Source organism: Haliotis rubra, unplaced genomic scaffold (genome assembly GCF_003918875.1).
Source record: "Haliotis rubra isolate DU_JTF1 unplaced genomic scaffold, ASM391887v1 Scf1043, whole genome shotgun sequence".
Classification (NCBI taxonomy): Eukaryota; Metazoa; Mollusca; class Gastropoda; order Lepetellida; family Haliotidae; genus Haliotis; species Haliotis rubra.
Window position 1 is genome coordinate 33,493 of NW_025764941.1, and position 9,805 is coordinate 43,297.

A 9,805-nucleotide genomic window follows, 5' to 3' on the forward strand; every position below is an offset into this window, starting at 1 on the left:
CCAGTTAACTCCCCGGCTTCAGGTGGCACTATTGTGCCGCTATGATGTGTTGACAGGGGGTAACATTGTACCGTACGGTATGATCAATAATTCCTCTCTAACGAACCCTCTACCTGGCCGATCTCTCAAGTAGTACAAGTTCGGCTCGTCGGCTTTGATGTCCACTTTTACTATGTTGTAAGTTTTGACTGACCATATCGGATCGGTGGCCCGCTTACGACTATCACCCTCGTGTTCCCCCGGCTGGTATAGGTACCTCACGAGGGCCCTATCTGGTATCTGTTTCTCTTTCCCACGCAATGGTGCAGCCGACTCTGCCACTATTGATTTTAGTTTGATAGCGTCGGCTGGTTTCTTGCCGGTTAGACTGGTGATTTCGTGGTTTATGGCCGACACCACCTGAGGTAACCACGCTACCCATTCAGTGGATCGTTTCCCCGGGTTGGTCATCTCTAACGCATACTGATGTCCGAATAAGCGCTCTGCCAAAGTCCGATTGAATCTCTCAACTATGGCTTGGCTGCGATGAGCCCCGGCAGCACCACGCCTGACCTTGGTATCGTGTTTGTCTAGCAGGTGTGACACGGCACCCATGAACTCCCGCCCGGGGTCGACTTGCAGCTCTGTGGGCCACGTCAGCGGACTGCGCTTGTATATGCGTTCGAATCCGCGGGCTACCTGGGCCGAGTCTTTTGTGGTTAAGGGTTCGGCTTCCTTGTAGCGACTGGCAACATCCACGATGGTTAGGGCATACTTGTACCTCTTGCCGTGGGGTAGGAACAGGAGGTCGGCCTGGTGAACGATACTGGGTATGTTAATACCGAACTTCCTTCTAGGCACGTAGCGTGGTGCCGTTAAATAGATCTGCCACAGGGCTTGTTTTTCAAGCCACGCTTTGGCCTCGTTTGGGGTACTCGCGCCATTTTGGCCAGCTTATGTACGGCGCTAACTCCTTTCCAGTACCCACGTGGGCTGTAGTAAATAGCCTCAAAATTTCTCTGGTTCCGTGACATGTCGTCTAGACAGGGTATCGTGTTTATACATACACCTACGTTCTTGGTTCAATTTTCTCATGCCCGTACGCGTACGTGTTTATCCCATCAATAGCTATCCAATGCTTAGTGTCCATCAGCTACAGGGACGTCTTGTTTATAATCAATCCGTTTATCCTGTGCCCATCACTTCTAAGCGTGTTCATTTTATGTCTAAATGTACGGGTCTTGAACAGGGCTTCCTTGAATCTGGCGTGTTTGGTGTGTTGTTTCACCACGTATTTCTTAACACCCATCGCCTTCCGGATCTCACCATTGTCGGCCTTCAGGATGGAGTACATCTTGGGTCTCAAGCCTATGTACTCGGCTATGGGCGTTTTTTCATGTCCTCATACACATCCTCGGTTCGAATCCCCATCAGCAGGGAATCCGTGTCAGTGTACAGCACTTCACACCTGTCGCCATACTGTTTCTTGAGCTCGTTGTAGTAAAAGTCATACATCAGGTGTTTGGATAAATCGAGGATGCTCATCCCCAAATAAACAGGCCGGTTAAATTTGATGTGGCTTTTGTTCATGTGTAGGGCAACCAGGTCGTCGGTGAATATCTTGCTCCGGTTGAATGCCGGGCTGGCTATCAGTCTCCTGAGCTTGTCTTCCTCATTCGACCGAACCAGCTTCACGGTCACGTGTTTCCTCAGGTTCTCCATAGTCTTACCGAACACCAAGTTGTTCATGAGCTTGTAGAGGTTTTTCTCAAAGTCACTGGTGGCAAGCTTTCGCAGGTCCGTGTTCATTCTGATGTATGGCTCCATCCAGGGTCTCTGGTTGAACACAAGCACCCTATGTATTTTGGTCAGCCTCATACCCAACGACAGGTACAGCTGTAGGTTGCGATAGTGAACGATGTACTTGGTCTTATTCATTAAGTTGGGCACTAGTTTTTCAACGTCTGCCACCCGCCCACCTAACAAGTTATGTTGGTACTCAGACTTCCAGTCTGGGTTAACCCTCATACGTTCGGGTGCTAGGGGGTAGCTGTTGTGCGATGTGTGCAATGCCTTGGGGTATTCTAAGTCCACCTCGAGGATATAACCTTTGTTCGAATCTAGCGCGATGCTCATAACATCGCCCTCTTGCGATGCCCATTCGAATCCCCCTGTGGGTAGATACTGGCTCATGGCCCAGCCGTACAGGTTGTTGGCGTCGAGGTAGAGAATATGATTGGTTGGCTTGCTCGGGTCGTAGCCCTTCACGTATTGATTATTTGCTTTCTCGTATCGTTTAGAGACTATGAAAATCCCACCTCACAAGCCTTTCTCAATGAATAGGTGCATGTCGTAATCAGTGAGCAAATCAGTGAGCCATACGTTAATCGTGTGCGAGTAATCGTCTTGGGATATTGTCGAGTCGGTAAGGTTGCTGTAAAATTCTATGATGGGGAGGTAGTCGGGTCTCGGTGAATTTGGCCAAGCCATCCATGTACTCGTAGGGGTACACGTCCTTCCTCATCAGCAGGGGTCGAGTCTTGGTGTCGGTATATCGATCAGTAATGGGGAAGGTATCGTTGGCCTTGACCAGACTGTCGAGTGACGACAGGAGGAACTGAACCGAGTCGATGAACCTCAGACCGTTTAAGCTGAAGGAGATGTATCTCTCAATGTTGTTGGGGATGCATGTCAGGTTGCCGTCGACTTTCGCGATGGCCTGCATGATCAAGTGAGAGTCGTACCCACTCAAGTTGTGGAAGACCACGGGGATGTTTATTGTCTTAGGGGTGATTCTAAGCTTGAGGTTACACGCGCTGTGAGTGGCGCCTCTATACTTACCGGTGACGTGACAGTGATCTCTCACCGAATCACCGTTCTGTGGTGAGTAACACATGTGACATAGAGTGCTGCAGGCCTGAGCTAGCCTGTCGGCTTGGGTCATACGCAAGGGAGCGACTGTATACAGTGCATTCCTAATACTTTTCTCTTCCTCCTGCAAACACTTTAGAAACTTTTCAGCCGCGTTGGGACCCCTATACACTACCGGAGCTTTTGTTTTCCCATCACATCAGACGACCACGTATCCAAACGCACAGGCCTCATGCTCCTCTGTTTTCTGTGTGGTTGGGGTACCCCCAACAGCCCCACCGGCAGCAGCCTCAACGGGTTTGACCAAGGCTTCAAAGTCGGCGTAGATGACATAAGGCACAGACATTTGGTTCTTGTGGTTGTCGAATTTTAGGATATTGTCGCCTTCCTTAGGCATGTCGACTCGTATGTCCGTCTGTCCCACACCTTGGCAATCCTCCTGGTGGGATTCTAATAAATCAGCTCGTGTGAAGCCGTGTAGCCATCGTATGCAAAAGTGTTTTTTCCCAACGTGTTTCGACTGGTCGTGCAACAGCCTGCTAAGGTGTTTTATCCACATGTAGTGATACTTATCACCTCGCTGGGTCATGAACGTATTGATAACGCGGCGACTCAGTTGGGGTCCCCCAAAGGACTGACCCTGTGCACTATTGCTGTGTTACCTTCATGCCCTAAGATGTTTATGGCTATATTATTCTGTTTTTCTATTATTTCTGTTAGTGATCTGAGATATGGGGGTGGGTTCATCTATACTATCCCAGTTGAGCCCATCATCTTGGGGATAGCTGGAAGGCCTGTTCGAATTAGTGTCAGCTGGAAGCAAGGCTGACCTGATAGCTTACCTCAGGCAATCGTCTCCTCTATTCTTGACGTTGACCATGGCCTGTTTTGCTTTGTAGTAGGGGGGCAAGTAGTAGGTACGACCCGCCTCTGAACGGCACGTAGTTAGCTATATCTTGGTAAACATTATCGATTTTATCCACGACCCACCCGGACCGCATGTGTGTGTAGCGTTCTAGGTATTCTCGTATCTGCTGAAAACTGATATCGATTGAAGCGTCTATAGTCTCGGTATGAGTCACGACCTCTTGTTTACCTCGGAAGTAAGGCTGAACAAACTCAATGACCCCAGCACCCTGCTGTTTATCGAGTGACATTTTCACTGTGATTTGAAACTTTATACTTTCCAAATCATTGAGTTCCTCATTGACTTTATTAGCGATTAGAGGCTTGATATCGGCGATGTCTATGTTCCTATCAACATGCATGCGCCAGCCTCTCAAATAGTTACCTACAGCACGCTCAGTGCGCATGAACTGTAAGTCAATAGCTCTATTCTGCCGTAATAGTTCTACAAGCTGTGGTTTCCTCATACGGGAATAACCTAATAAACCCAAATCGTGTGCCTCTTTTTTCAATTGTTTTACAGTGTGAAGCTTTGCTACGGGGTCATGTAATAAAAATGCGACTAACCCGGCTCTCCCCAGGCGGGAATAACCCGTCAACCCTAGCTCTTTTGCTCGGAGTTTTAGTTGTTTTACCGTGGGAGGGGCTTGTATGTTAAGTAATCTCAACAATGCTGGTTTGGTCATTCGAGAATAACCAATTACACCGCAACGCCTGGCGATCTGCTTGAGCTCGCGAGTAGTAGACTTAGTTGAGTACACACCTGAGTATATCGATCTCTAATTGGGCCGCCGGTAAGGGAGGTAACTCCTCCAACCTTTATAAAAAAATAGTGAAGCGACCATAAAATCCTTTAGTAAATATCTAGATAGACCTTATCGATTATACCCTCGACCCACCCAGAACATGTGCAGCATAGTAGGGTGTTTTGTATTACTTGCAACGAGTCGTCGACAAGTATTTCTATCTCCCCATGCACATCTACTCGGCCCCCATCAAAGTAATTCCAAGTGTGCCCAGCCCACGGCACATCAAACCCTACTTTCACCATGATTGTAAACGAGCACCCCTTATATAGTTCGCTAACATCCATCTGCCAGCTTCTCAGGCAACGACTTTCCCTGGGCTCAATTTCCACAAACATTGTTATACCTAGGGGTGCCCACAGTCTCTTATTGGGGCACTACACTGCTATCCTGAGGAGGCGCCTACGTTCTTTTCTGTAGTCCTTTTCATCTCGTAGATGAGATGATGCCTGACTACGTTTGCTCCGAGAGCTTTGCATAGGAAGTAGTTCCCTTTCACCCCGATACCACAGAACACGTGTAGTTCGGGCTTCCCATGTGGAAACAACAGTACCCCTCAGTCCTGCAGTTTCTACAACAGGCCTCTGTCTTCCCCATAAGTATATATTGGCATCGGTATGGAGCAGGTCTCATCTTTGGTATACCCATATGAGTACTTAGTATAATTGTTTTGCAACCAACGCAGTCGCTGCTAGACCCAGCGCGATAAAGATCAATTCCCGGTCCGTTTGCCCAGGGGATGGTGTGTAGTACTGAGCGAGTGTGGGCTTATGAGTGGTTCTAACTGTTTACCAGTTAGTAGGTAGTATTCTCTTGCTGCATCGTCGACATCGTGGAATGTTTCAACGGCATGGTTCTCACGCCTGAGTTGTTCGTTAATGTAATCGATTCTGGACACGTTTTTTCGCGTACTCAGATTGCGCTGCTTGAAATTTCTCAAAGGCCAAATCATGACACTTCCGTTCAACTTGTATCTCAGCCACGTGTGACTCCCGTAGTTTCAAGAAGAGGAAATAACTCTCTGAAAATGCCAGGGCGTTTACTAACGCCCGTCGACCATCAAGGCGATCGTAGCCATCCTATATATAATTACATTTACTTCAAAATATTTTCCGGTAGGATCCCTTGTTTTACTAGGATGTCCTTGGTGGCCATCGCCAAACCCAGGTTCATTATGAGCATACCCATATCCTGCAGGTTGAAATCTAGCTTGATAGTCGGTTGTTTAAGCACCATTTTGGTCAACTGAGCATACCCTACAGATAGACTGGCGACCACGGTGGCGTGGTATGCGTCGTTGACAAACGTTTTCCCCTCAGACATTATGTATATTATATAAAAATATATATTTATAACATGATATGTGGGTTGACCTCTAATTGTGGGGTTTCCTCCCGGGGCTCCCTGTGGGGTTGTCTGTTATATAACCATGAGATAGCCACGACAGCAGTTGCGCCTGCAATCAACAAGAGTGGAGCCCGGCTCCACGTGTTACTTTTATGTTGGTTAGACCACCTTTTTTTACCGGCAGCTACTCTCTTAGGGTTCTTCTGCCTGGTGACTTTAGAGGGTTGGGACGTGGGGGTTTCCTCTGAAGGGATTTGGGGTGGGGTATCTTCCGGAGGTGTCACCTCCTGTGTCATTTCTTGGGCAGCATCCATCTTGTATACTATTATTATTATTTTACCCCTCCTTAAATTGGCAATGCTTTGCTGTGATAATTGCCGCCGTCACCAGGGCTAAAAACATACCGTATTTGTGGTACAGCACGCAGCTGATAGAGCTCAAGGCGTGTTCAATAAAAGGGTCTTTCTCAAGGTCCTCCCACAGGTAAAGTCGGCGTTCCTGGGGAATGGGAAGGAAGTACGATGCAATACCAGTGTATATCTGGGTCGTAGCCGATCCTATAGTCTTTGTCATCTCGGCCCCATGTCTAGCCTCGTATCTAGCGTACAGCTTATCGATTTCTTCGGCTGACATTTTGTGAATTTTATCGGGAGTGTAGTCCCCAAAGTAATGTTTGGCTTTGCCGCCAACAGCCAGCGCCACCAGTCTCTCTTGCTTGTCGTCACTCACCTGTGGCGACTGTGGCACCAACAGTTGTTCTAGCAATTCATCACACTCCATCTTATAATGTAATAAGCAAGTTTTAGTTTTAATAATATAATACCCGATGCAGGCGAAACACAACGAAATGAAGGTTAAATTGCACACAATGAGAACTTCAAAAACAACCATCGTATAGAACTGTAACAATTAATTGCTAAGCGCTTAGCATTTGCTGAGCATTGCTAAGCTAAAACACCCTATAGGCCACGGGTTGGTCGGTCTTGAGCACGAGCTTAGCATGTTTAGTTTCAGGGAGCTGTTTTTTCACACGTTCCCTATCATGTTTGCTCATCACATCGTTATCTCTCAAACACTCCTCGAACGAATCCCTGACCTTGCAATGAAATAAGGCCACCCATCGCGTCTGCTCCCTGAGGTCTTTCAACACCGAGTTGAACTCTGCGTTAGTACCCAGACGCTGTGCTTTGCGTGCCGGCCGGAGAAGGCCAGGTACGATAGCATGTCTCTCTTTTTTGTTATCTCACGGTTAGCGCTGCAGTCGTCCAGTATGAACAGAGTCGACTCCCCTTTAAATTTGTTGTGATAAGCCTTCAACCAGTCCTGCAGACGTGTTCCAGGGTCGACTCTGTGTACGTCCGGGTCCGTCATCACCCAAGGTCTTTCCGGGTACGTTCTATTCATGTGCAGAGTAGGGCACATGATAACAATGTTATCAAACACATCCCGGTAGTACCCCTCCAACATATCCAGCATGAAAACGGTCTTCCCACAGCCCGTCTGTCCACACACTATGGCGCAGTGCGGGTTGCGGGGCAAATCAATAGATGGCTTGCCGCCAGCAGGCAAATCAGTAGATGGCTTGCGCGAATCTCCCATTCTCTATATTACGTTGCGCGTCCATAATAACGTACAAATATAATTTCAACTTGCCCGCGGGTTGGGCCTTCTTGGTAATCTGGATTGTTATCCCCTCGTACAATTGTCTATGCAGCGACCGCTACCGTGCAGTTTATCGCCGTCCGTGGATCGCATGTCCAACCACAGCGCATACTTGGTGGTCAGGTATTCGCCGATCTGCAAGGTGGATAGGTCCAGGTCTTTGGTTGTGTGGTGTTGTTTGGCCGGTAGCTTTTTATCTCATCCCACTGCTGGTGTGCCCTCATACCATGACTGAACAGCTGGTTGGGCACGCCCTCGATGGTCACTTCCACCTTTTTAATCTCGGGGTTGAAAAACTTCTCGCTGTCCCTTCGTAATGGCTCGTAATCCTCCACGGGGATGACCAGGATACCTTTCATCGATCCCGCCGGCACGTTCAGGTTGATAGTCCACACAGTGTTGCTCTTATCCAGCACGACCGATCTATGCCTCATTATGCGATCGTACAGGATGGCCACCTTCCCCAAGTACTGACTTCGAACCTGCCTTGCCAGCTCCTGGCTAGTGACCATGTCGAACTCCGGAGAGATGTTGTTTATGGTGTAACTGGCCTCATCACCGTTCGGCGTATGCACAACTTTGCTGTAGTCGTTAAAAGTTAGCTCGTATTCAAGCCTATCACCCAGCGCGGCCTGGTAGAACGGCGCGTGTTCCGTGAGCAACTTGAAGTCGAGCGGCACGCAGAACCTGTTCCTGTACGCTTGGACGATGGCCTTTTCACCGTCCGTGATCTTGTCTAACTGGTCTTGCATGAAGCCGTATCCCATGCGCAACCGGGTCGATTTGCTGATGCCCTTGTACACATCATTGACGCGTTCTCCCTCGCTTTTCCAGAGGTGCTCAGCACCTCGTTACCGCTGATCTTGATGGTGGTTTTCTTGATAATGGCTCGACCTACGTTCCGCACAAGCTTGCGTTTGTCATTGTCGGAGGTCAACGTGAGGTTAAACGTCAGTCGAACCGTGCCTGGTAAGATAAGGTCATTCTGGCCCAGGTTTGGAAATCTAACGAATAGTGTTTGGTTCTGGTCTATCTTGCTGGGATTGTTGGTGATGGTCACCGACTGGCACACGGCTCTGACGCCTAGAGGCTCTCTTGATCTTCTGAAAGGATCTCGTTTCCTACCATACATAATATAAAAGTTTAATATTATATAATGGCTGAAGGCGGTCATGAGTACATCCCTATGGATGATATGTGGGATGATAGTGCCCAGGCATTTGGGGAGGATGACACCACATTCACGAACAACCCCTTAAGTGCTGAACTTGTACAGCCGGCCGTCGACGATTATTACGATGTAGTTGAAAAGAGTGACAACATCAAGCCTTTGGGGCGGGACTATGCCAAGTTTACCGTCGATAAGAAGGGCACACTGCGATTGAAGGCTCACCCGGGGGTCGATATCATGAAAAAAGACGGGAAAGGACGGTATGCTTTGTCAACACTCACCAGTCGCCCTGGTGGGAGTCAACTGATCTGTGATGAACTAGGCTTTATAGATGACGGTGACGCACGGCCTAAGCTTCCCCAAAGGTCGTCCAAGATCTGCAAGCAGCCAGGCCCGAACTCAGTAATACCGGGGACATACCCCAACGTGCTAAAGAAACATCAGACAGTCTCGACAAAATGTTGGCCACATACCATGCCAACCCCTTGCCTGGCCTCGAATTTACCCTGAGGGAACTGCGAGGCCTAGACGAAGCCTTGAAACATGTACGCAGGGAACTCGTGAACAACATGGGGAAACTGAACGAGAAAATAAAACTCACCGAATGGTGGCGAGATCTAAGGGCCTAACAAAAGCTTTATTTGTGAAATAAGGCTTTGCAGAGGCTTTTGTTGGACTTGATCCCGGACTATCATTATATATACTACTGAACGCTATTCCTAGAACCAGTGCCCTCAACCACTAGAATCCCGTCCTTCACCGACAGAGGGGCGCAACCCATAGCAAACAGGTTGGTGGACCAAATATACCCCCGGGTCCACAACGGGGGGTTGAAGAGCGCTTAACGTTACCCAGTACCCACCACAAATAGTCGGCTCTTCACGAGTGCCTGTAAATATTCACACATGATACATGACACTTTAATAAATACAAGTATATACGCTGTGAAGAACAGTATTTGTATATATTCACACATGATACATGCCACTTTCATACACACAAATATATACACTGTGTAGAACAGTGTTTGTACATATTCACACATGTTACATGACACTTTAAT